Here is a 27667-nt window from a genome sequence, read left to right as displayed (position 1 = left end):
CGACCGTGACACCGGCAGCCCGAACTAGAAGTTGTTCTACAGGATTGACAGCGCGTATAGTAGCGCGCGACGCACTTGTAACAACTGATTGAGTGCGCACTGCTAGTGTAAACATTGTGACATCAGGCCGCGCATGTTAAGTGAGAAATTGATGCAGGCACACGTGAATCATTTCAGCGCTTCCAATTGGCTATTTGGTTTCCTCTAATCTGATCTTATCAGAAAGGGGTTCTTGTCCCGTTTTACATAACTACTTTTGGAAAAACCAGAAGTAGATGACCGCTAAGATGCCAAGAATGATAAAGAGTTGAAGGAGTCCGAACTTTGGACCTGAAGCCATCTCAAGCTCCTTCATCGACGCCCCGCCTTGTCTGGATTTGTACGGCTTATGGACGCGTTGCCACACCGTCATGATGTGCTCGCGTGCTGCCGCCCAACGATGGCTGCCATGGATACGATAGTGGGCGGGGACATAGGGACCGAAGATGTAGTGGTAGGCAAGGACCGGGTCAGTTACTAGTAGAAGGAGCACGAGTAGGTTGGGCTTAACGCCAATTTCACTCGCGATTTCATCCAAGTACGGCATGACGTCGATCTGTAATGGACGGCAGGGTGTATTTTCAAACAAAGCATGAACTCGAATCAATTGCACTGCTAATAAAATGTACAGGCAAACGGGACCCAAGATAGTACATAGTGTTGATTTACCAAGGCCAAATAAATTGTTTTGGCTGAAGGTAATAGGAGTGTATGTAGACTTAAATCATAGACGACTGAACACGCACTGTTCGTTTAAGTGTATAACCTTTATTGGATTATCGATTCCCCATGCCACTGTCTATGGTTGAGTGCGGGAGAATGCGCTTTAATGCAAGAAAATTGTCACTTGCTGCCAATTCACTCAGTCAGCAATCATTTCATTAAAAAAAAAACCCACGATATTGACTGAATATAATGTGTTAAAAAACTGGCGTTTTTGTTTAATATCCTTTCCATTTTCATTTATGCTCTCACTGCATATTTTAATGTAATGTTTGTTGCCTTTTGTTTTCAATATGAGATGATTTCCTTGCTTTGCTTACTTACCGTTCATGCATTTTTTATCGTTAAAAGGACACTTATCATTTTCATTCTATAGAATGTTAAATAAAGATGCTATTACAAGGCATCATCAGCAATGTAATTGAAAATGCCGTCTCATTGATTTCGTCTTGATCTTCATTCGTTTTCGTAGTTTACAATCGTCAGTAACAGCTAATGAACGAGTCCGTGATCATGTCTACCCATACCTGGATTGTGTGTCTCGGGGATTTCTTGTAGCGCTTGTCCATAGACTCCTGCGTGCTGTTGATGTGCGCCATCATTTGAACCTCGGTCGGAAGCTGCTTCTCACCTGTCAGGAAAAAAAAATGTATGAACAAGCAGACAAAGTTACCAGAGTGAAAGCGGGCAAAACTGTCAAGCAAATTTTCCGCTATACAGCTTGAACCATCATTATTCAGTATATTATATGGGGTTTTAAACAATTATAGACGCATTGTGATTATTCGCTTGTGATAGGTCATGGAAATTGAGTTGCAGCACTTAACATGCAGCACAACGAGGCACAGCCAGGCCCAACTGAGAGTAATACAATTAACTTTCCATTTAAGAGAAATTGCAAATCAATGAATCAAATAATCAGTCAATTGTGACCAAGTGAATTTTCACTCAATGTTCATTAGTCATGGTTGGGCTTATATCCATCTTATTTTTCTCCATGAATGTATGATCCCGTTTACACACACACACACACACACACAAGCGATATTGACGCACGCGGTCCCACCTGCAGTACCAAATTTCGGCCATTTGGGTAGGCCCGGGGGGATCCCTGAGACCCGCCTTTTATTAATGTAAATTCAAGCGGACACAAATGCGCTGCCAAATCTACTCAGCTGTACTCTATAGCGATTGAGTAAAAACTAAACAAAAAATGTTTACATGTATGTACAGCGCCACTACGACGAAAAAAGAAAAAAAAACCCAAACAAACAAAAACCCATACACACACACACACACACACACACACACACACACACACACAAAACCAACAACAACATGCAAGCGAAACCTTCACTTCCCGGCGCGGCTCGACATGGCGGTGTAAACGCACGAAAATGCATTCAGGGCCGCATACCATTATGCACACCGCGATGTAGGAGGGCCTCGGGCCTTCCCACCACTGTAAGCAGGGTCTTCGGTGATATGTTTCAATAGCTTCTTTAATCTATTTACATCTTTAACAATGTTTCTTTAACGTCTAGAAGTTGAAAAGGAGATTTAGACCAAAACATCGACCAATCTGTAGGAAGTACTTGCGAGTAGCGGCAAATGGGTTACCTTTGAACACCAGGTATGTTGAACACCCTTGTCGCCCAACGCGCCTGCAGCTCAGAACAGGGGAAGACAGATCCCAGGGGCTGAATCAGACCAAGCACTGCCAAGGTTGGGTGCTTGTGGTGCGGAGAAAAAAACATAACGGTACATTTCAACACGGTTGTCGTTGATCGGAAGCACGGAAGGTGAGAGGAATGGGAAGGAGACCTTGTAGCCTGTTGCCATGACGACGAGATCGATGTTGTCCTCCATGGTGCCGTCTTCGAACACAACTCCGGTCGTGGTGAAGCGACGGATGTTTGGCTTGACAGTGACCAGGCCATTCATGATACAGCCCGGAAGATCATCGTTGATGGTTGGTATAGCAGCAAAAATGCCGAAGTCGGGTTTGAGACCAATAAGATCGTGGTCGACACGTTTCCTAGAAACACGGAAATGCAGTTACATACAACGTCATTCGTCAGATGCTTGACTTCATCAAGAGAATTCCCATGTGAGAGATTGTTTTGAAAAAAAAAATCTTCACTTGCACGTAAACCACAGAGTACTTGCCAACTGTAAACACTGATTAAACTTTATTTCTGCTTGAGATGCAAAATATAACTAGTTATTCTATAAATGTAATGATGAGGGACCTAGTATTGTCGGTTCACTATGAGATCAATATGATATCCACAGCTTGGGATGAGCGATCAATGAAATTCAGGAACGCACACTTATGATATGTTAGCATTTGTCCAATGCACGACAGATAGACGATAGGAGACATCGAGAACTCACTTGCTCCGATTAAGGAATACTGATTCTTGGATGCTCAAGGGCAATAATCGCTGGATACGGTTACCGAGATCAAAAGGAACGCTTTTGTCACTAATTCTGTGTGCGATCCAGGCTCCACTTCTCGTGCTGAGAAACAACTAGAGAGGAGATCAAGAAACAACAATGACAATAGGAGTAGGAGAGTGGATATGACAGAACTGGCTAGGAGCTTAGAGTAACATCCTGCGTGTGATTTCGTTCTTGACTCGGAAAAACAAATCGAACTATAGTTAGTATTTACCAGTATTAAAGGTATCAATTTGTATAAAGTGTGCATTCTGTATTTTTGTTTCGAATTGCACCATGTCATGGTCGCGTGAGTAATACGTTGTAAATGTCATTTACTCTTTTCTACGAGATTCTACAATCGCGATATAGTTTGCAAAGGACATATGAAATTTCATTAGACTTGTTAGCAATGTTGGTTAAGACCACCTCTAGCCTTACTTGTTGACAGACCGACTAAGAAAAAAAAAACCAAACAAACAAACAGAAACCAAAGCAAGACAGAGAAAAAACCCAGCAATTAGAATATTCAAATTTAACAGGCGTACTTGAGTGAGGTGTTCCGACACTTTCAGTGAAAATGATTGGATGTCCACCTATCAACCCTTCTCCCCTTTGTCTCCCATTGTTATTCTCTATTGCTATGGAAATGCATCGTAATTGTTGCGGCAATGCATCGTAATTGTTGCGTTCCGGACGGGTTGTCACGATGAAACGCTCTGATATTGAAAGAAATAAATATCATATCGAACGTGTCGAATTTTCTGCTCGAATGTTCCCAAGATGCTTGCGATTATGTACTTTTTATGCTTATCAAAAGATACATTCGTGTATAGGGAAGATTAACATACAATATAACTGACAGTATTCTCCCGAAACTTATGATGCGACACCAATCTTTACTTATCCCAAATGTGTGATGAATATATGAATTATCATTGTTTTATTCTTATCATAATAATCAATTTCATTATTCTATCATAGGATTGCCAGTACTTATGATATCAATGAAAAATATTGATAATGATTTGGATGACAATAACACTATTGATATTACTATTATCAGTGTAATTATCATTATTAATATCTTCATATTTAAGCCGTTAGGCCTATACTTTCAAAGGCAGGTATATAAAGGGAGACGTCTGCAGCTTTCAGTGTTCCGATATCAACGCCGCAAAAGCGCTCCTGTATGGGTCAGATCCTAAAATATCTTCACGACTCCGTTTCGAAGGATGTTGATGAGGGAATGTATACTTACACTGGACGCCATTCGTCCCAGTTCGACAGCCGCGTCGCCTCCTGAGTTCCCGATCCCAACGATGACTACCCTCTTGTCACGGTACTTCTCTGGTGTCAAATAGTCATGGGTGTGTATCACGGTGCCCTTGAAATCTTCTTTCAATCCTGATGAAACCACAAATATCAATTGATTAGTAAATTACTGCCCTTACGTTGTAAACACAAGGGGGCCTCGAAAGCCACTGCACATGCATATAGCTTTCATTTATTACAAACACACACACAAGTACATGTTATTGTACTAAACAAATGAGCTTATACACATTGTCCAAACACGTCTACGTCACTGCTTTTCTCAGAAGAGATGTGCATTCCATATTGGAATCACAACAGAATGATGTGGTCGATGTATGACACCCGTTCCAATTACATGAGGCACACCACACACTAGGCCTATATGAGAAAATCTTTTAATATACGACTATCGTACTCACAGACACAAGGAAGACAATAAAAAAAAATCTTTATATTTTCCTACCATTAAAAAAGAAAAATTGCGGTCTGCTTTAAAAACGGTACAAGAGCTACAATCTCAAAATACTTCATTTAAGTTGATAATCTGTGAACATCGGAAGTACAATGACAATGTACTTGCAAGAAAGAGAGAGGGAGGGGGGGGGGGGAGCTTACACCTAGAGATTGAGATGCTATAGACCTTTTCTATTGCTAACATTTCTACTACTGAAATCAACTCCTCAAAGTGGTTAAACTCACTTTTAGTTCTTCTGATGCTAATTTTGCTTCTTTGAGTACTACTGCTACTGAGACTGACACTATTTTGCTGCTTCTAGCTCAGCCGCTTCTCTACTTCGAGAGAGAAAAATATGTATATATGATATGGATTATGGACGTCGAAACGTCAAAATTATTATTAGAATTATTGTTATTGTAATCATATTATGATTTTTGTTATTATAAACATTGTTGTCATGTGTCGTCATTATCAACATTATCATAATCATTAATTTGTATTAGAAGTAGCTGTAGTCCATTGTAATAGTATTTGTTTGTTTGTTTGTTTTTATCGTTCCATATTCCTCGTTTCAACAAACAAACCATAAACATAACCCCAAAAATAAAAAAATGCATTGGTGAATTTTCAAATACAGTATAAAGAATATGAGGAATCTACATAAAAATATTGTTTGTAAGATGAGGTTTTCCAGATGCTGATGTGAGATCAATTCTTATTTGATATTTACATTTGAAAGGAATGACAATTTATGAATTGGGGAAATATAAACGAATATAAAAAAGAAAAAGAGGAGACAAAGAAAACTGTGTCCGCGGCACCAAACCGTAATCTGGGTGCCAGAGGCTGAACCTTGTTTTGCCGTCTGTCCGACGTTTATTGATGGCTTTACCCTGTTTCGAGGGCGCTGAATCCGAATGTGGATGATGCAACTCGTGCATCTTTGAGGGTTTTGAGATATTCAAGATGGCCGCCAAAATGGGCATCAAAACCAGAAATGCCTATGTATTTCCATGCATCTGAATTGGGAAAAATTGAAAATGAATTGTGGTTTCACCCTATTTCGAGGGTTCTGAATCCGAATTTGGATGTTGCAGCTCTTGTATCCTTGAGAGTTTTGAGATATTCAAGATGGCCGCCAAAATGGGCACCAAAACTGGAAATTCCTATGTATTTTCATCTGAATTGGGAAAAATTGGAAATGAATAGTGGAATCACCCTATTTCGAGGGTGCGGAATCTGAATTTGGATGTTGCAACTCTTGTATCCTTGAGAGTTTTGAGATATTCAAGATGGCCGCCCAAATGTGCACCAAAACCGGAAATTCCTATGTATTTCCATCTGAACTGCGAAAAAATTGAAAATAATCAGTGGTTTTTCCATATTTTGAGGGTGCTGAATCCTAATGTGGATGATGCAACTCTTGCATCCTTGAGGGTTTTGATATTTTCAAAATGGCCGCCCAAACCGGAAATTTTCCCATGTATTTCCATCTGATTTGCGAAAAAATTGAAAATAATTGGTGGTTTTTCCCTATTTCGAGGGTGCTGAATCCGAATCTGGATGATGCAACTCTTGCATCTTTGAGGTTTTGTGATATTCAAGATGGCCACCAAATTGTCCGCCCAAAACCGGAAATTTTTATTTATTTCCATCTGAATTACAAAAAAAAATGAGAATAAATTATGGTTTTACCATATTTCGAGTGTGCTGAATCCAAATCTAGGGATGCAACTCTTGCATCTTTGAGGTTTTGTGATATTTAAGATGGCCGCCAAGATGGCCGCCAAAACAGAAAATTCGTATGACTGTATACTTCCATCTGAATCGTAATAATGGTGGTTTTACCCTATTTCGAGGGTGCTGAATATCAATCTGTATGATGTAATTCTCGCATCCATGAGCGTTTTGAGATATTCAAAATTGGCTCCAAAATGAAAAAAAAAAATTCCCTTGCATTCACTTCTAAATGGTCACATCACATGCGCACAAATTTCAAATCCATGAACGGATAAGATGTTTGTGTGCGCATGCGCTGGCCGTAGTATTCAGTGTATGTAGCTCTCCCAAGGTCCTCTCGACCGAGTCACATTCAGTCATCAATTTGAACAGAAAGGGACTATTGGCAGAACCAAACGTTGCCCGAAGCCTGTTTTCAATACTTCAACTTAATTGGTAAGTCTTCAAATTGAAGAAATGTTTGGATTTTAAAGGTATTAGCCCACATTTGTAAACCTGCAGCAATTGGTCTCATAGTTAGCATGGAGTTTGGGTATGATTGCAGTAACACCTGTGCAAAATTTCGTTCCAATTAGTCCATTAATTTCATAAAAATAAATGAAAATGCACCGTATGCATGCGTATAACGCTCGCTAGCTCCGGTCTACGTACGTACTACATGCATGCGATACATGTGTAAGTTACATGTACGTAGCTAGCCCACGCACGTAATTCGATTTTGGGTCGGGTTGACCCGGTTTGAAAATTGATTTTAAAACGATGATTTTCTCTCTTTTATCGAATGGTATAGACAGAGAGCAACAGGTGAGGTATGTTACTGTTATAACTTGTACTTGAAGTCATATTGGACCTGTTTTATGCAGTTTTGATTTTCGTGGGTTTGCAAATGTGGGCTAATACCTTTAAGTTGATATTTACCCGCGATACTAAATCTGCCATGATCCTGAATGCTACATTGCGAAGCCCCATTACGCTATGCCTTGGGGTTGCTGGTCGCAGTTAGCTACTGTATGCGTATGGGACTGCACGCTGCTGGTCGCAGTTATTATACAAATGATGCACATGATAGAGTGCGTTAGTGGAGATGTAGCGTACTTGAGGGTATTTACAATTGTGAAACATGCACGAGGCGAAGCCGAGTGCATGTTGCACTACATTGTAAATACCCGAGAGTGAGCTGCATCTCCACTAACGCCACGAAATAATCCTGTGCATCATATGTTTTATAAAATGGGTCGAAAACTAACAGCATTTTTCACGTACCTTTGTGGATCAAGATGTCCGAAGATGTTCGTCCCAAACATTTACGCACGTCGCACTCGGAAAGCCCACACATATAAGTACTGTACGTATAAGAGTATACGTACGCCACACATGTTATGCACACAAGAAAGGCCGGCCGGCAGCCCGAACTAGAAGTTGTTTACAGGATTGACAGCGCGTATAGTAGCGCGCGACGCACTTGTAACAACTGATTGAGTGCGCATTGCTAGTGCAAACATTGTGACGTCGGCCGTGGATGTTAGTGAGAAATTAATACAAGCACACGTGATTAATTTCAGCGCTTCCAATTGGCTACATTCTTGAACCCATTTTATAACATGCAATAATGGTTTCGTACAAAACGTGTACTACCTCGCCGCCGTATGGCGGCGGCTCTGGTACGAAACCATTATCGCATGATTTCTAAGACATGAGAGCGCTTTGGGGCGAGTAAGTCTCACAGTGTTAGTTATATGAAAGGTACTTTAACCTGAAACACAAACTAAGACAAGGAAATTCAGGGAAACTTTTGAGGTACCAAAACTTTATTATTATCTTTAAGGTAGCAGTATATTTCAATGTAGATTATTATTGAACAATTTGCCTATAATGTTCACGTATCATTAACAAAATAAACTTCTTGTATTAATTCTTACACTGAATATCATGAGCGCGACTGAGCCCGAGAGAGCGGAGCGAGCGAAGGGGGAGGAAAGGGTGTGCGAGGAGGGTGTCCCCCTTCCTACGGTGAGAACTTTTTGCATTTTGATGTTGCAAATCGTACAATTTGATGCATGTTTTGCGTGTGTTATCGACTTTGAAACAGTCCCACTTGTTCAAGATAGTAATATATAAGGTAGAAGTATATTTTGATGTAGATTATTATTGAACAATTTGCCTATAATGTCCATGTATCATTTAAATAAACTTCTTGTATTATTTATTCTTACGCTGAATATCATGAGCGCGACGGGTGGGGGGTGTCCCCCCTCCCACGGTGAGAACTTTTTGCATTTTGATGTTCCTGTGCAAGATAACTCAAATAGTTTTGCACGCATTTGATGAAACTTGCAAGAAATAAGGATGAGAATGACACAAGCAACGGCGTAGCCAGGATTTGATCGGGGGTGGGGGGAGGGTTTGGGAGGGGGTGTCCTCCTACTACGGTGAGAACTTTTTGCATTTTGATGTTGTAAATGGTGCAATTTGATGCATGTTTTTGTGCGTTTTATCGACTTGAAACAGTCCCACTTCTTCAAGATAGTAATATATTTTCATGTCGATTATTATTGAACAATTTGGCTATAAAATGGTATCATAATCATAGATAAACTTCTTGCATTCATTTTTACACTGAATATCATGAGCGTGACTGAGCCCGAGCGAGCGGGGTGTGCGAGGAGGGTGTCCCCTTCCCACGGTGAGAACTTTTTGCATTCTGATGTTGCAAATGGTAAAATTTGATGCATGTTTTGCGTGTTTTATCAACTTGAAACAGTCCCACCTGTTTAAGGTGTAGAAGTTTATTTTGATGTAGATTATCATTGAACAGTTTGCCTATATCTTGTATAATTTAAATAAACTTCTCGTATTAATTCTTACACAGAATATCATGAGCGCGACTGAGCCCGAGGGAGCGGAGCCAGCGAGGGGGAGAGGAGGGTGTGGGAGGATGTCCCCCCTCCCACGGTGAGAACTTTTTGCATTTTGATATTGCAAATGGTGCAATTTGATGCATGTTTTAGGGTGTCTTATCGACTTGAAACGGTTAAGTCCCACTTGTTTAAGGTGAGAACTTTTTGCATTTTGATGTTGCAAATGGTGCAATATTTGACGCATATTTTTGCGTGCTTTATCGACTTGAAACTGTCCCACTTGTTTAAGCTAGCAATATATTTTGATGTAGATTATCATTGAACAATTTGCCTATATAAAATCGTATCATTTTTTTTTAGATAAACTTCTTGTATTGATTCTTACAATGAATATCATGAACGCTCACTGTCTGTTCAGCGATCAAACAGAAAAAGCATGCACACGAGGGTGTAGATAAGGGGCATTTCTCCTCCCAAACGAAAGTGATTTTGCATTTTTCAGACCTGAAATTCAGCGATCTGGTACAAACTTTTGGTGCGATACTTACAATTTTTCCAGTGCCAAATAATAATGGAAATAGGGCTTTTACAGGGAAGTGTTAAAATCACGGAATTTAGCCCTTATTGCGAATGTGCATCACCTCTGTGTATGTACAAAGTCTAGTGAGGTATAGTGCTTAGGGGGAGAGTGTGGGAGGGGGATTCCTCCTCCTGCTCGACGGAGCTTTCGCGTTTTTAGAATTGAAATGAAGCCATCTGGAGCACACTTTTTGTGGAAAATTCGGAAATTGTCATTCCCCAAAGTGTACTGAGTCTGTGGAAGGAGATTATGTATAATTTTCTGATTGCAGTTAAACGTTTTGGTGCACACATTTTGTGGAATATTTGGAAAACTGTTTATGTTTAAGGCGTAGCCACAGTCTACTTGTATGCATGGGGGAGGGGAGGGGGGGGGGGGAGGGGCTGGCGAGCAGGTAGAAGGCGTGGGCGAGTGTTATCACAACCCTTCCTGTGCAATGGATATTTTGCCTTTTTAAAGTTCAAATTGAGATAATCTCGTATACGCATATTTCATGGAATATTTGGCAAATTATTACAAAAACAACTGGTCTGGGGGAACTGAGGCAGGAAAGGGTTGATTAAAAGGCGATATTCTCCTTGTACATGAGGGAACTTTGAGTTTTCGGAATATAAGTGATAAGTCTTGTGCACTCAGAATTATTTACAATTTTTTTGGTAAATCTAAACAGTGTACTAAGGCTAGTATATTTTGAATTGAAATTCAATGATCTGGTGCACACTTTGAGTGAAATTTTGAAAAAAATTGTGATCTTACTTGATGGAAGGGAGATCCGTTTCATGTACATGCACACAGTATACACTCACTTTTTCCGCCTCCCAAATCCCCGGTCCAAATCTTGGGGAGGGGGGGGGGGGGGAGACCGCCCCCCCCCCCCCCCATGGCTACGCCAGTGGACACAAGTAACAGATGATTACATTTTGGTAGTGATCCGGAAATTTTTATGGGTTTTATGGATTTTCGATGTTTTGCCACGTAGGGTCAATGAACTTGGGAGTTCAAGCTGCGCATTTTTGAAGTTTTCATGCGCGCACTAAAGTGCGTGCTCTAGTTTGTTGGAGCGAGGCGCGTACCGCGCATCTGAGGGTTTATGACGTAACAAAGGCTTCTATATTGGGAAATCGGGCATCGGATTTTTGAGTGGGTGGAAATCACTGATCTCTATGGAAGAGCAAGATCATTGGTGGAAAGTAACTGCTTGGCGTAGGTCTCTCGGAGTGCTTTTCATAGCACCCTTGAAATAGTGAAACCAGTATTTATTTTCAATTTTTCCCGAATCAAATAAAGATACATAGGAATTTCCGGTTTTGGCGGCCATTTGGCGGCCATCTTGAATATCTCAAAACCCTCAAGGGTACAAGAGTTGCATCATTTAGATTCGGATTCAGCGCCATCGAAATAGGGAAAGCCATCAAAAAAACATAAGACAGACGGCAAAACAAGGTAAACCCCCAAATCTGGCTTTGGCACCCAGACTACCGTGTCCGAGGCACATAATCGCTACTGTAATTTTGTTTCTGAAATTGTGGAAAGGTAAACCTCAGCGGGAAGTAATAACACCGTTTTTTTTTAATTCTTTTGTTCTTTTGTTTTGTTATGTGCTGTTTCGTTTGTTTTGCAGGATGTTTTCGACGCCGACTAGATGTTGTCTAGATACCGGTTGGGAGTCGCGGAAAGCTAACATACCTTCGAAGTGTGGCATGGTTGGTTTCCAGTGATGGCCATTACAGACAAACACCGCGTCGAAAGTCTCCTCCCACGTTTTGCTGCTCCCCATAGAGGTCAATGACACTGTCCATATGCCCGTGGTATCGAAATTGGGAGCGGGATCGACACTGTTGACCTTGGTTTGGAGTTTAATGTGCTTGCGTAGGCCGAAGTGATCGGCGTACATCTCGAAATACTGCAATGAAGACGAAACTGACATCAGTGGAGACAACGATAATACTGGCAGTGATAATAATGATATGCAATTTCAAATCATCATAGTGCTGACTGAAGACGGCAGTTTGTTCTCGGCTCGTTATTTAAGGGCTGATTTCACGGAGGACGCGAATGGCATAATCCAGCATTCGTATTTTAGTTTGCAAACGATCGCCAAACGAACGTGGGGATTCGAAAGCGTCGTCAATTGTTCGCGGATGTCGTTTGTACTTCGGCGAGAATTAAAAAAAAATTGCGAAACTTTTCCGCACACTTGGTCATGATTTGGTCGTGATTTGTTCTCGGAAGTGTCTTTAAAGCCTCGTCATATGCGCAAGACCTTCGCAAGACATGCGCGTTTCGCAAAATGTTCTTGAAACCCCGAACAGAACCCAAAACTTTGGAGAATGTCTCGCGTTTATTTCGCGAAATCTGCGAAGTTTTTCCAATCATTTACGACGTAACCGCAAACTGTTCGCGTACCTTTTGAGACATTCTCACGAACGTTTAATATACGTTTGATATACAACAAAATCGCAGAATACATTTAAAATGATTCAAAAGTAGAGATTATGTGTGGGAGAAACTGACCCCCCCCCCCCCCCCCACCAAAATACTTTACTAGTAGAGGTAGGTCCTAAGGGTGGGATTTCACGGAGCACGCGAACGATTTGCGAAAGACGCGAATGACAAAATCCAACATTCGGAAAAGTTTTTCTCCGAATGTTTTCCGACAATGAAGCCGAAAACTATTCTTGCGCAATTTGTGCGAAGTTTCCACGACGTATGTGCGAATGTCGTGAGTATCATTGCTAAAGTACAGCATGTTACGTACACGAAGAACACGCGACGGAAATGCGAACAACAAAAAATTTTCAATAATCATGGGAAAAAATGTACCCAAGGAGAGGTGGAAGCTGTCTTGAGTTGAATTTTTTTATTTCCTCTATTTCTCCTTTCTTTTTCTCTCATTTTTCTATTGTGTGCTTGCCTACATTTTTTTTCCTAGGACGTATCTCCACTAGTAAAGCATATTTCTTTTTTTTTGCAGTTCCTCCAACACATAATCTCTATACTTCAAATGAAATTCTACATGCTTTAGATTGATTTTAACTGTATTCTGCGATTTTTTTTTTTTGTATATCAAACATGTCTTTCTCTTTGCTAGTCTTTAATTTCTTTTGTTATTATAGTTGTTAATAATTGTTTGAAGTTTAGGTGTATGCTACGATTTTTATTTGTAGAAAACGTATAGGTCATACATCCCCCAAACGTGCGCTAAACGTTCGCGAGAATGTCTCAAAAGTTACGCGAACAGTTTGCGATTACGTCGTAAAATGATCGGAAAAACTTCGCAGATTTCGCGTAACATACGCGAGACATTCTCCAAAGTTTCGAAGTCTGTTTGGGGTTTCACGAACATTTTGCGAACATCGCGCCTGTCTTGCGAAGGTCTTGCGCATATGACGAGGCTTTAAAGACACTTTCGAGAACAATTCACGAGCAAATCACGACCAAGTGTGCGGAAAAGGTTCGCAGAAAATTTCAAACTTTTTTGAAATTCTCGCCGAAGTAAAAACGACATTCCCGAACAATTGACGACGCTTCCGAACCCTCACGTTCGTTTGGCGATCTTTTGCAGACCAAAATGCGAATGCTGGATTTTGCCATTCGCGTCCTTCGCAAATCGTTCGCGTGCTCCGTGAAATCCCACCCTTAGGAAAAAATTGTAGGCACACACACAACAGAGAACTGATAGAAAAAGAGAGGAGAAATACACGAAAGAAAAAAAAAAAACTCCAGCTCAAGACAGCTCCCATCTCTCCTTGGAAACATTTCTCCCATGATAATTGAAAAAATTGCATTGTTCACATTTCTGTCGCGTGTTCTTCGTGTACGTAACATGCTGTACTTAGCAATGGTATACACACGTCATTCACATATACCTCGTACGAACTTCGCACAAATTGCGCAAGAATGGTTTCGGCTTCATTGTCGGAACACATTCGGAGAAAAACTTTTCCGAATGCTGGATTTTGCTATTCGCGTCCTTCGCAATTTGTTCGCGTGCTCCGTGCTGAAGTCAGGCCTTTAAGGGCTGATTTCATTGAGCACGCGAAGAAGTTGCTTGCAGCTACACCTGTATTCTGACTAAGCACCTCTGAAAATATCTACTTTACCAAGTTTGTGAAGAGCCTCTTGCACACTAACTTCCTGAATTCACTTCTGTAGTAGTAGGAGACATGACCATATATCTCCTGTTCTCCGCTCACTCGATTGGCTTCCAGTCCATTCCCGTATTACTTTCAAGATCCTACTTCTGACGTACAAAATCACACGTAATCTTGCACCCATATATCTTCAAAACCTAGTCTCTCTCCTCTCCTCCTCTCCTGCCAGACCCCTCCGTTCATCTTCCTCTCTCCAATTACTTCATGGCCCACGTACAAAAACCCGTTATGGTGACCGAGCCTTCTCTTCCATTGCTCCCACTCTTTGGAATAAACTCCCTCTTTATATTCAGAATGCCTCATCTGTTGAATCATTTAATATTTTATTCTTCTCAAAACTCACCTGTTTAATCAGTTGTAATTTTTTTTTTTCTGGAGGCGCACACAGTTATCAATTATTTTACCATTGTATCACTTGTATTTTTCTTTTCTTTTCTTTTCTTTCTTCTTCTTTTGTTACTGTTAACGCTGATTTTGTTAATGTCATTGTGTTTTCTAGTCTATGAGTAGCAAAAGTGCGCTTAGAAACGTCAGTATGAAACGCCATATAAATGCAATTATTATTATTATTATTATTATTTCTAAGTGTCATTAATTATTGTTTATGGTGTTTGAGAACCGAAAACAGGAACCATAAAATGGTGAAAATGCTTAGAGACAAATACGCTTAATGTGGCTTTTGAGCAACAAAGTTTTCATATTGGTATCACATTGTTGTCATACCTTTGTTTGAAGATTCTACGACCAGCTTTAATGATGCAGGAATTATGCTCTACTTTGAAAAAAAACTTTTAAAAACCTACATAGATGCATTACCAAAAAAAAAAAAAAAAATGAAGAGTTATAAGTTGTTAACTTGAAGCTCATATTAAGAGCATTTCCAGGAGGAAAGTGGCTCTTTTTACCATCTCTTTGGTCCTTACCTGGAGAACTTTCTTGTTGTGTAAGAAGTTCGGCCAGTCCTCCGGGATTGGAAAATCGCTGAAACACATGGCCTCCTTGCTGGAGTTAATAACAGTGGAGCGAAAGACACAGGACTGTTCCGTCCGGTCTTCACGATAGTACCACATACCTCCGATCACCTCCGACTTCTCGAAGCATACGACGTTGAGACCCTCTTCCAGACAGGTCTTGATGGCGACCAGGCCGGACGGTCCGCCTCCGATCACAGCAACCATTCGAGCAGGAGGTCGTCCTCTCACCTTGATCAGTATCGATTTACCAAGTTATATGTGTATCTAATCTGTAGGGAGGTTAATACCATGAAACAGAATTGAAACTTATACACAGAAATCAAGTGAATTGGAACTCGGTGTTGGACGTAGCAATGGAGTATCAAAGGTGGTGTTGTTGTTGTTTTGTTGTTTTGTTTTGTTTTTTCATTACAACACGACACATCTATTACTGGCACTGTCATCTTTTTCCTTAAGATGTTACCGATCTCCGGAAGTTTTCATAAAAGACACATATTTTATGATTTCCACTGAAGATAATTATAATTAAGATGTTAATAAAATATTCTTTCTCAGGGCATGGCAAGATCTATCACGTCTCATGAAATCTCTAGGAAAAGTTGGAGTTTTTCTCAAGTGACTTTTTTTTTGCGTGTAGCAACTCAGCGATATGAAAAAAAAAATCAAAATATTCCATATAGTTTCCTTGAAGGCTGTAGTAGACGGCTACACTGATTTCTATAATGTCCTTTTCCGCTTGCCCTACTTTGTTAAAATCCCACCAGGTCTGTTGCCTTAAAGGGATAGTTTAGCATTGGTGGGGATGAGGAATGGGCTTTTGACTTTTTGCGAGATATCAAGAAACCACTCGTGAAATAGTACAGATCATACAATAAGAGGAATTCAAACTTTATTTGATGAAAAATCGGTTTTGGAATGGCTGAGACATCCAAAAACAAATTAAAACAAAGCGCATGTAATAAAAGGTGGGTCCCACCTTCGTTACGATTGCTCTGTTTTGGGTATCTCAGCCATTTTAAAACCAAATCATCAAATAAAAGCTGAATTCTTCTTGGAATTACATGATCTTTCATATTGTATGAGAGGTTTCTTATTATCTCACCCAGAAATGTTAGAAGCCTGAGGCTATAGGTCTCAACCAAAACTATACAATCCCTTTAAGCCCTGCATTCCATAGGGAAAATCTTGTTCCTGTTAGATGTTCTTTGAGTGGCTGCAAAGTTGCTCAGTTTGTTTTGCTATCCGAGTTTCATTAGATGACAAAACTAGAAATGCTTCCGCCATAATACGTGGTTCTCCTAATAGTACAATGTCTTCGCAATGTGTGATGACAGTTTCACATAACTGGCAAAATATTGAAATGACAGGTGTGTCACAAATGTGTTGAATGTTCACTTTCCTTGAACTAGGTATATTGGATGAATGGCTACATTGTTTAAGAGTGCAGGTATTTGGTGATTTGAGGATTTTTACTTGATGTTTGACCCTTTGATAAGTTTATGCACTAAGTAATTTTCAAAGAATGGAGAAAAAGTGTAAATTCAGTATTAAACAGTACAATTTTAACGTTTTAACCTGGTCTTTGTCCCTTGACCTTTGACCCTATGACCCTAAAATTCGAAGATAATCACTGTCAGGTAGAACATGCATAGATATTTGCCAAGTTCCATAATGATACCTTGAATCACTTTCGAGATATGGTGAAAGAAGTGAAATTTAGCACTTTCACTTGACCTTTGACCTTTTGACTTTTCACCTTTTGGCAAGAAACTTCCAAGAGAATCTCTATTGGGTAAGACATGTATATATTCTGTTTCAAGAAAAATCCTGCAGGAATTGCATAAATATGAGGTAAATAGTGAAACTTTTAGTAGTTGACCTTGACTTTTGGCCCATGACCCAAATATTCGATCCATAATTACTGCCAGACAGTACATGCATATGTATTAAGTTCTATGAAGATACCTTGAACCATTTGCGAGATATGGAGAAAAAAAAATTAATATTTTCACTTGATCTTTGACCTTTGACCTCGTGACCCAAAACTCTCTGAAGAATCCTTATTTAGCAGTACACGTATACACTAAGTTCAAGAACATACCTTCATGCATTGCATAGATATGGGGGAAATAGTGAAATTTTAAGTAATTTGACATTGACCCTTTGACCTTGAACATGTGCAACCAAAGTTGATAGGCACAACTTCGCCCACTCATACATACACATGCCAAGTTTCATCGGGGTACCTCAAACGGTTTTTTTAGCTACGCTGTCCACAAATTTGATTACTAACGGACGGACAGAAGGACGGACAACCCGAAAACACAATGCCTCCGGCGACACTTCGTGGCGGAGGCATAAAAAAATAATTGCAAACTCAGAAGAAGTCAGGTGAAGAGCTGAAATATTGGCTTGGATATGAGATATACGATGCACATAAAATCACCGAGAGTGTGACAAGGTTTTGTGTCCACACAATTACAATTTATGGAATTGTGATTACTTATTTTTTAAAGTGTGCCATTATGGAGTCCGCTGGACACCTCTAGAATGGTTAAAGAGTTATTTAACAGATAGAAAGCAATTTGTCAACATTAACGGCTATGACTTGCAGTTAAAACTTATTTCATGTGGAGTCCCACAGGGCTCCCTTTTGGGCCAACTTTTATTTATCTTATACATAAACGATCTTCAAAAATCATCGCAAAGTTTATCATTCATTTGTTTTGCCGATGACACAAGTTTGTTTTCTTCTCATCGAGATCCTGATACATTAATTGATATAATGAATACTGAGCTCAGGTCTGTGCAATTCTGGATTTATGCGAACAAATTATTCCTTAATATAGAAAAAAAAAACTCATTATATACATGGTATTCAGTATTCTTTGAATGTTGTCCCACATGAGATCAAAATAAATGATATATGTTTAACGCAGGTTAACAACACAAAGTTTTTAGGGCTTTGGATTGACCGAGAATTATCCTGGAAAACTCATATTCATTTTGTAAGTAATATTTTGTCCAGAAATATTTGAATCATAAATAAGCTTAAATATTTGTTCCGTGTTTATATTTTTCAGAGCATATATTCTTCTTTAATATCTCTACACTTTAATCATGGAATTTTGGCGTGGGGAAATGCAATTAATTCATTATTAGATTCCCTCCTTCGTATTCAAAAGCGTGCAATAAGAATCATAAACCACGTCGGATATTTTGCTCATACCAACTGTTTTTTTTTTTTGGATCAAAACAGAATTCTGAAAATTTCAGACCTATTTTATTATAACCTTGGGATTTTCATGTATAAACTAACAACTAATGAATTACCATCTGTTTTTATCCATATGTTAAAAAGAAATCGCTCTATTCATTATTACCCCACTCGTAAGAGCGACGCCTATCACCTTCCCCGTACTCGCACTATTTTTGCAAAGAAAACAATTATGTTTACTGGACCCAGATACTGGAATGACCTCACTCAAGATATTACTTCTTCCTTTTCCCTATTCACCTTCAAACGCAAATTAAAACGGCGATTGCTTAGAGGATACACTTTACCAGGCTTTTAGCAACTTTTTTTGTTGTTGTTGTATACTCCCAGTCTTTTGTCTTTGTCCGCAGCTCCAAGTTATTTAATGGTACCGTTATAGCACTCTTTTGTAAAGACGGCGAAATCTGTACAGTCTGGTTTGAGCAATATTTATGTGGTTTATCAGTTCATTCTTAATATTGAATTTTGCACTGGTATGATGTTAGTTGGCTATAATAAACATATCCGTTCTCCGCATATAAATTCGGGAACCTACAGTTTTACAAGCATAATTCCTTTTATGTAGGCCCCATCATATTTCTGACAGTTACTTGTGATATCCTCAGATGATAATGACCATTTACATTTGTGTTAAGTTTTTTTTCTTTCTTCTCCAATCAAAAGATATGGTTGTACATATTTTGTATTCTTGTTTTACTGTCAATCATTTTGTAATCCCATCACTGAGAAAGTGGAAATATGAAATAAACTAGAACTTGAACTTGTACAGTTGAAAAGTTGTCACTTACCGTCAAGTTATCATTCTGTGTGTAGATGCGACCAATGACAGCGTCTTGTGACCAGCAGGAGAGAAATGACGCGCAGAGAAGAGAGAGCGAGTTTCCACAGTTGTTATATGGTGCCCGACGAACACAATAATACTCTTAAGTCTCCGAGAGCAGCTGACGAAACCAAAGGTGTGTTTTATCACCGTGTAGGACGGTTTGCTTTGACGAGCGAACACCCCCACAGACGGACAGGTTTTCGAGCCCGAACCCATGGTTGCTAAGGGGGTGTGACTTAACGTTCCGCTTTACCCAATCATGAAATTGCAGTGTATGAGGCCTTGGAATCCGCTTTTTTATTGGTGACTAACGACGGCTCATTCTTGCCTTTTCTGTTTGAAATGATGAGTTTGAATTTTGTTTGAATTTTATAACAAATTCTTTACACACAAAGAATCAGAATTGTCTCTTACTTAACAGGAATGAGGAGATTTGGTGCATATTCTTTGCTAGGTGGTAAATTGAGATTTCTGAATAGCAGGTACTCTTTACACAAGATAAAGGAAAGATGAAATATATCATGGGTGAAATGGATGAAGCCAAAAGGAATTTAGAGCAAATAAGGGAATTGATACGTATCAGGGACTACAAAGAGTTCTCTTTTTTAAGTTTGCAAGAATGTAATGAGTTGATTTCTTATCCTTGTCTGCATTAATGTGGCATAACTGGAATGTAATACTTTCAGGGAGAATGCGGTTTTTATTGACAATTTTTGTCACTGGTTCTGTACGATTTGCTCTGAACTGCCAATACACATTGTACATAGTGTATGCATGAGTAGTTCTAGGCCTTGTTGCATAAAAGTTACTTTCAAACGCAAGTCAAGAAGATCAAACGTAAGTCCCAAATGCTCCATTCTGATTGGTTGAAAATCAAGTTGCGTATGATTTCCTTGACTTGCGTTTGATCATAACTTTTATGGAACAGGGCCCTGGTGTGAATCCCCTGTACTCTCCATCATTCCATTGACTGTATGTTCTTTGTATTCCAGCTGAATGGTCTGCTTGGTATTCCTGCTTCTTTTGTGCATGCCTGACATGATATTTCATTACAATGCAGGGTACTAGACTTATAGCAGTGATTATTTGTATTACACTTGTTTCATCTGTTCTAAGTGTTAACGGTGATTTTGACTTGTCTCTTGTGTGCAAGGAATGGTGGCTAAACCCACAACCCGCTGCTAATAGCAGGTTGAAGTTTTGTAGTAAACCTATACTGTACTACAGTAAAACAACACCTTGGTTTCATCTCTGTTCTATAACTTCTGGTGATATTTCATTTCATTTTATTTCATTTTATTTCCACATTAAAAACAACAATCATTACATTTCAAGTCATAGTATAAACATGTTCATTGTGGGGGACTAATTAAAGCCTTTCAGGCTTGTTGGGAATAGGCCCCAAAGTAAATACAAGACTTTCTCAACTTACAATATATGTACAAAATAGAACACAAATGGTACACAATCAAAGCAGGCTGAAGAAGGAAAAAAGAAAAGAGTAAGATACTGGCAGAATATACAAAACCATGTTGCTATTAAATACGGAAAGTGCGTCTAAAATTGTTCCTGAGCTGCTGTAATGATTTGCAGTTTTTCAGTTCCTTTGGTAAAGTATTCCACAAAATGGGACCTTGATAAAAAAATGTTGACTTGGCTAATTCGGTTCTGTAGAGGGGAGGATGAAATTTTTGTTGGTTTCTTGTATTACAAGAATGAATATTGCTGTTGAGATGAAAACATAGTTGAAAGGTAGCTGGTAATGCACCAAATAAACACTGTTGCATAAAGATTCCTGTTTGGAAGCAGATTATATCTTGAATTGGTAATATATTCATTTTTTGGAATAATGCAGAAGTTTGTGACAAAAAATGTGAGTGGGTTATGATACGAGTAGCTTTCCTTTGCAACAAATGAATACGTTTCACATTCTTTTTAGTTGAATGGCCCCAGACGAGAGTACAATAACTCAAATGAGATGAAATGAAAGAATGATATAACAATTTCAACACATGCTTAGGTAAAAATTTCAGTTTTCGCAATATACCAATATTTCTCGACAGTGTGTTGCAGAGCACATTAACATGACTATTCCACGACAGTTCATCATCCAACATAATACCCAAAAACTTTATATTTGTTACATGTTAGATCATATCACTATGATAGTATAAAACGAAATTATCAGTACACTCACGAGTCCCTAATATCATAAAATGAGATTTTCCTGCATTCAAAATTAACTTATTTGCCTGCATCCATACATCTTATCTAATTTCTTCAATTCTCGATTCATGTTGTCAAATAATAATGATAAGTCGTTGTTATGCAGAGAAATATTTGTATCGTCAGCAAACAGTATAATAAATGTAACAATTGGGAACAGTTTGGTAAATCATTTATGTAAATCCAAAAAAAAAGAAGAAGAAGAAGAGGGCCAAGAATGGAACCTTGGGGGACTCCATATTTTACAACCATATAATCCGATTTGAAACCTTCTATTCAGTATATTGCTGTCGATTATGTAAATAACTTTCAAACCACTTTAAAGGCATACCCCGTATACCATAATGACTAAGCTTATGCAATAAAATGTCATGATCAATAGAGTCAAAGGCTTTTGACAGGTCAATGAAGACAGATAAAATAAATTCTTTGTTTTCAATCCCTTGGATAATATTTTGCATAAATTCTAATACTGCGGAAGAAGTGGAGTGCCTGGAGTGCCCATTTCTGAAATCATACTGATGTGGGATGAGTGTATTTGAATCTTGAAGAAATGCGCTAACTCTATTATAAATACATCTTTCAAATATCTTAGCAAATGTATTAAGAATAGATATGGGACGATAATTACTCATAATACTTCTATCACCTTTTTATATATTGGGATATTGGGATTACACGTGCAATTTTCATATTATTTGGGACTATACCAGCTGATAAACTTATATTGAAGATGTCACACAATGGTCTCACAATAAATGGTATACCTTGTTTCACAACCCGGATACTAATGAAATCAGACCCTGCACTAGTGTATTTTTCATCTCAGAAACAATAGACAAAATTTTACATTATTTTGATAGGCTTAAAGAATATTGATGAATACACAGGTGCGCTAAGAAGGATATAAACGCACCATCATCTTATAAACCTTGATTCATGGACAAATTATGACCAATGGTTGAAAAATAATCATTGAACACACATTCGTGATTTCAGCTTTATCTGTGACCAACTCATTGTCTATTTTTATTCCGTGTGAACTTAAATTTCTATTCTCATTCTATATCTATTCTCTATTTTTATGAGCCCATTTACACATTGCCATATTTTCCGAATATCATTCTTCACAATATCAAATTTATTAGAATAATATTTACATTTTCCTTTTTTCAACTCACTCGTAACATAATTTCTGAATTACGGTATTGAGTTGGTTTTCTCAAATACTTCTTATACAAAGCAGATCTTTTCCGACATAACTTCTGCAACTGAAAAGTCATGCAAACTTCCTTATTCTTCCTTTTACATTTATGTTCCTTTAATGGAAAACACTTATTACATAATAATATCTGTTATCTCTTGCACATAATTATCATAAGATTCATTCATATCTATGTGATTTCTACTGATATACACTGACTTTCAACACAAAATTTATGAACAGTTTTATTGTTGATGCATCTTGTGCTAAATCAAATTTCAGAGTCACCCTCTGGAGGCAACTATTCAGCCATAATCACAAAGACCGGCAGGTGGTCACTAACAAGTATGCCAGGTGTATAATAAATATCTGTATTGAAGAATATGTTGTCTAAAGTAGTTCTACTTTTGTTTGTAATACGAGTTGGGGAGCTTATGACTGAATAAAATGAAAAACATGACATACAATCAAAGAAGGCATCAACACAGGTTTTTGAGTGATTTGAGATAGGTCAATATTGAAATCTCCCATAATACAGCAATCAAACTTATGAATATCAATTTCAAACACATCAAACACTTGAGTTATTTCTTCAACAAAACCATGAATGGGAGCATGTGGTGGACGATAAATTATTCGTACTAACCTGTTCTTGCCTTTACGTGGTATTTCTATGAATAAACATTCAAAATTATTGTACTCTCTAGTCAAATCTAATCTAACAACATATCGAACAGATTTAAAGATATACACTCCTGTTCCACCTCCTCGTCCATGAATTCTATCATTATTTTCAAAAACATAGTCTTGCAGTTGATACATTGTAGAGGAGATGACTTTGTTAGCCACATTTCTGTCAATCCTATTATTTCAAATTAATAATTCAAAGTATTGATATATGACTCAAAGCTCTCATTTTTTTGTGCAATACTACGGCAATTAAAACGAACAAAAGATTGATGCTGATATAACTGATCAAATTTATGATTAAATTCATTCATAGTATAATACCGTTTATATACATTTTCATCCCAATCTTTATTTTTCGATAATTCTAACAAATCAGAATTGTGAGTGTTATACTGTTTGTAAGCACTTGTGACATACTCAAAGAATGGAGCACATACGTCCTAAAAACTCTTCATCTTAAACATTTGTACAATACAGGTGAGGAGATAGCATTGAAAAGCAACATTGCAATTAAAATAGCAATTGGTTTTGGTCGTTGAAGGAACATACATTTCCAGGTAACATGATCATTGCATAAAATGAATGTGTAAGCACAAGGCCTACAACATTCAGACATTATATTTATATCAACACAGTTTCTTCTCTTATAATCTAAGATATCATAATTGTGATAATATTAGAGAAACATGCATGTAGATTATAATTTACGCAAATCTTCTTCACTGTTGATCACTCTTGTGACCGACTTTCCCCCAGTTGCCGGCAGTAATGCGATGACACGTCCATTTGAGGGCCCACACGGGTAAATAATTCCCCATAGAGACGTGTGTGAAAAGTCAAATTTCAAAAAATTCTGTAAAATAGCTGGAAGAAATGGGGTGTTTCATTTTCACTAACCTGGATAAGTGAGCTATACCCTGTCATCCATCAAATTTCCAAGGCAGGTTCTTCGGCTCAAACTCTGTCCAAGGGTCCGCAAAGGCAGACTACGAGTTCTTTTCACTCAAAAAATTTTCCGTACACGCACCCAATGAAATATAGTCCCTTCAAATTCCATGAGAACAATTTTCATCTTCAAACCAAAATGCAGTTTGTAGAGGAATTCATACTCAATATCTGCAGCTATGCATTTTTATGCCAAACTGCATTATTGATTTTTAATTAATTTTTTTCTTCATTTATTTTGGTATCTTTGGTACGAATTTGTGAAGGGGTCTGGGACATTCCATTTTATTTACAGGTGTGAGCCCTTGAGGTCCATGCTTGAGAGACTTTTGGGTGCCCACGCGTCAGTTTGAAGAGTTTCTGGTTTTTAAGAGAAAGGTCCTCCACGATGATGATTCCTGACCCCTTGTGCACTTTTCGTTTTCGGAGGATTTCACTGCGCTTTCTGTAGGATGCGAGCTTGACGATTATAGGGCGAGGTGCGGTTGGTCGAGGCTGGGGCTTGGGCGGGTCGTTGCATGTTGAGAAGGTGTAGATTGTCTTCCTATCCTGTTAGACCTGTCGATATCGTTGACGTCAAAGGTGATACCCAGTTTGGCTGACATTACGTTGCAAATCACAGCATCTGTGTCTTCATCTCTTTTCTCCTCGATTCCTAGTACTCTAATACAAGATCTGCGAGAGTACTGTTCCATTTTGTTGAGGTCATTTTCAAGACCAATGATGGCATTGTTTTGTGAAGATGTGATTTGAGACAGTTTGACTATTTCTCGATCCTAATTTTCTCCACCTCAGATTGCAGGTCAAGGATTTTACCCTCCATGTTTTCAACTTGTTGCACAAGGGCATAGACAAGGGCATATTGAACATAATCATGGCCCACAACAACCCAGTGTTCATTGTTCTGATCATGTTCATGACCCTACGTTTCATTATTCATGTACCTGATGTTTCTTTAAATTGTATTTGCTATAATGTCAATACCCTATATCAAGCGCGCCGGAACACTTTTTTTTTTTTGGGGGGGGGGGGAGGCAAAATCTCGACGTGGGCACATTATTTTTATGTGACGATGTGAGAGCCTCGGCGAGTGAGCGAAATGACCGAGCGGGGGGAGGGTGTGGAAGGGAGGATCCCCCCCCCCCCCCCCCCCATCGTAGGGACTTTTTGTTTTAAAAAAAAGTACAAAAGTCGGGTTTATAGAGCATTCAAAAGCAAATTTCTAGGGAATTAACATTGAAAACAAAAATCAGTTGCAAGGACGTATACGGGGGGTACATTATGTGATAGTGTGAGATCCAGCAATCGGCGAGGGCGGGGGCAGAATATAAAAGTCGCGTTTATAGTTTATATAGTTAAACATAGTAAAAGAAATCACTGCAAAGGACTAATGATCATAAGTTATGAAAACTATTCATTTAACTACAAGTACTGGCAGAGCGAGAGGAGCCACTTTTACTTTGCCATTCGTCTGAAATGTATCAAACGTGATCGCATACTACAGTAGTTCCAGCAATAAAAAAATATTGTTATATTTCTAGAAAGCAGAGAAGAAAAGGAAAATGTGAGGTTTACTAAAGGTATGTTTCAGCGGGCACACTCGACACGAGGATACCATGTATACACTAAATTTATTCCTAAGTTAATATTAGTGTATAGATATAATAGTGTATATTGTTAGTGTATTATAATTTTCGCCCAGTTAGGGGAGAACATTTCGCATTTACAGTTATGAAATTTACAACCTTAAGGCAAGCGCCCTTCCGGCGCCATTGCCCTATCAGTTGAACAGCCTTACCAGCTGCTGCAACAGCCTTACCAGCTGCTGCCTCAGCCTTACCAGCTGCTGCCTCATCCTGTGTGGAATACGATTTCCGATCTTGGCAGTGGCGGTCAGCGTCGAGCCAACCGTGATCGCATAGTTCCAGCAATAAAAAATATTGTTATATTTCTAGAAAGCAGAGAAGAAAAGGAAAATGTAAGGTTCACTAAAGGTATGTTTCAGCGGGCACACTCGAGGACTCGAGGACACGAGGTTACCATGTATACACTAAATTTACTCATAAGTTCATATTAGTGTATAGATATAATAGTGTATATTGTTAGTGTATTATAATTTTCGCCCAGTTAGGGGAGAAAATTTCGCATTTACAGTTATGAATTTACAACATTTAGACAAGCGCCCTTCCGGCGCCCTTGCCCTATATCAGTTGAACAGCCTTGCCAGCTGCTGCCTCAGCCTGTGTGGAATAGGATTTCGGATCTTGGCATTGGCCGTCAGCGTCGAGCTAACAGCGGACGTATATAGGCGTAGGATCCCGGGATCTCAATCCCCGGTATCTACTATTGTGCATTCAACTGGCCTTCAACTCGGCCTGTGGAATGCACGGTCCTTGACTAATGAAATGCATGCAGTTACTGATTCATGTTATTGTAGAAAATAAGCTTGATGTTTTAGTCATTAGGCATTATATCCAAGGTGCCACTCATCAAAATAATACTTCCTTATATCCGGAACTCTTTTTTAGTGGATCCTTTCGTATCTTCCCAGCCGTACTCAACGAGTCATCATCAGTGACACGCTGCTTCACCATTCCCGCTGACCTGCGGGGGTTCCGCAAGGTTCCGTGGTCGGGCGACTCCTTTTTCTTCTTTATAACAGTCCATTGTCCAAGGTCATTGAATCACACCAAGGCGTTCAAGATTTTGGTGTATGCTGACGACACACAGATTTATGTTACACTCAAACCAAATGAAAAGGCTGAAGCGGCTCAAAAACTTCACGACTGTCTTGAGGACATTAAAATCTGGTCGTCAAACAATAAGCTTTGCCTCAATGAACAAAAATCAGAGTGGATCCATATATATTCCAAGTATATAAACACCAATTCATTCCCGGATCTAGTAACTGATAATGTTTCTATTGAGAGTAGTGAATCGGTATGTGATCTTGGTGGTCATCCGTACCGTATGCGCGTTCCCGATTTTTCGGGAAAGGGGTATATTTTCGGGGCTCAGTTCGGGGAACCTTTAAATAGGGGGTCTTTAATCATTTTCCCCCGAAATATTTCTGATTAGGGGTAGTTTACATATCTTTCCCAACAACTTCCAACATCTTTCAGACATATCCGTAGGTAGAAATCCCAGCCTGGACCCTGAATGAAGGAAAAGTGCTGCAGGAAGTACATCTTCTCTGGTACATTCAGCATGCGCGGCAT

General features: G+C 38.9%; 1 pseudogene; it reads right to left on the bottom strand.

Moving 5' to 3' along the window:
• Positions 1-250: 250 nt before the first annotated feature.
• On the bottom strand, positions 251-27667 carry LOC139731375 (flavin-containing monooxygenase 5-like; annotated as a pseudogene).

Source organism: Diadema antillarum, unplaced genomic scaffold (genome assembly GCF_040938485.1).
Source record: "Diadema antillarum isolate AM-2024a unplaced genomic scaffold, OU_Dant_1.0 seq00000368_RagTag, whole genome shotgun sequence".
Classification (NCBI taxonomy): domain Eukaryota; kingdom Metazoa; phylum Echinodermata; class Echinoidea; order Diadematoida; family Diadematidae; genus Diadema; species Diadema antillarum.
Note: the sequence above shows the minus strand (reverse complement) of the source record. Positions and strands in the feature narration are given on the sequence as shown.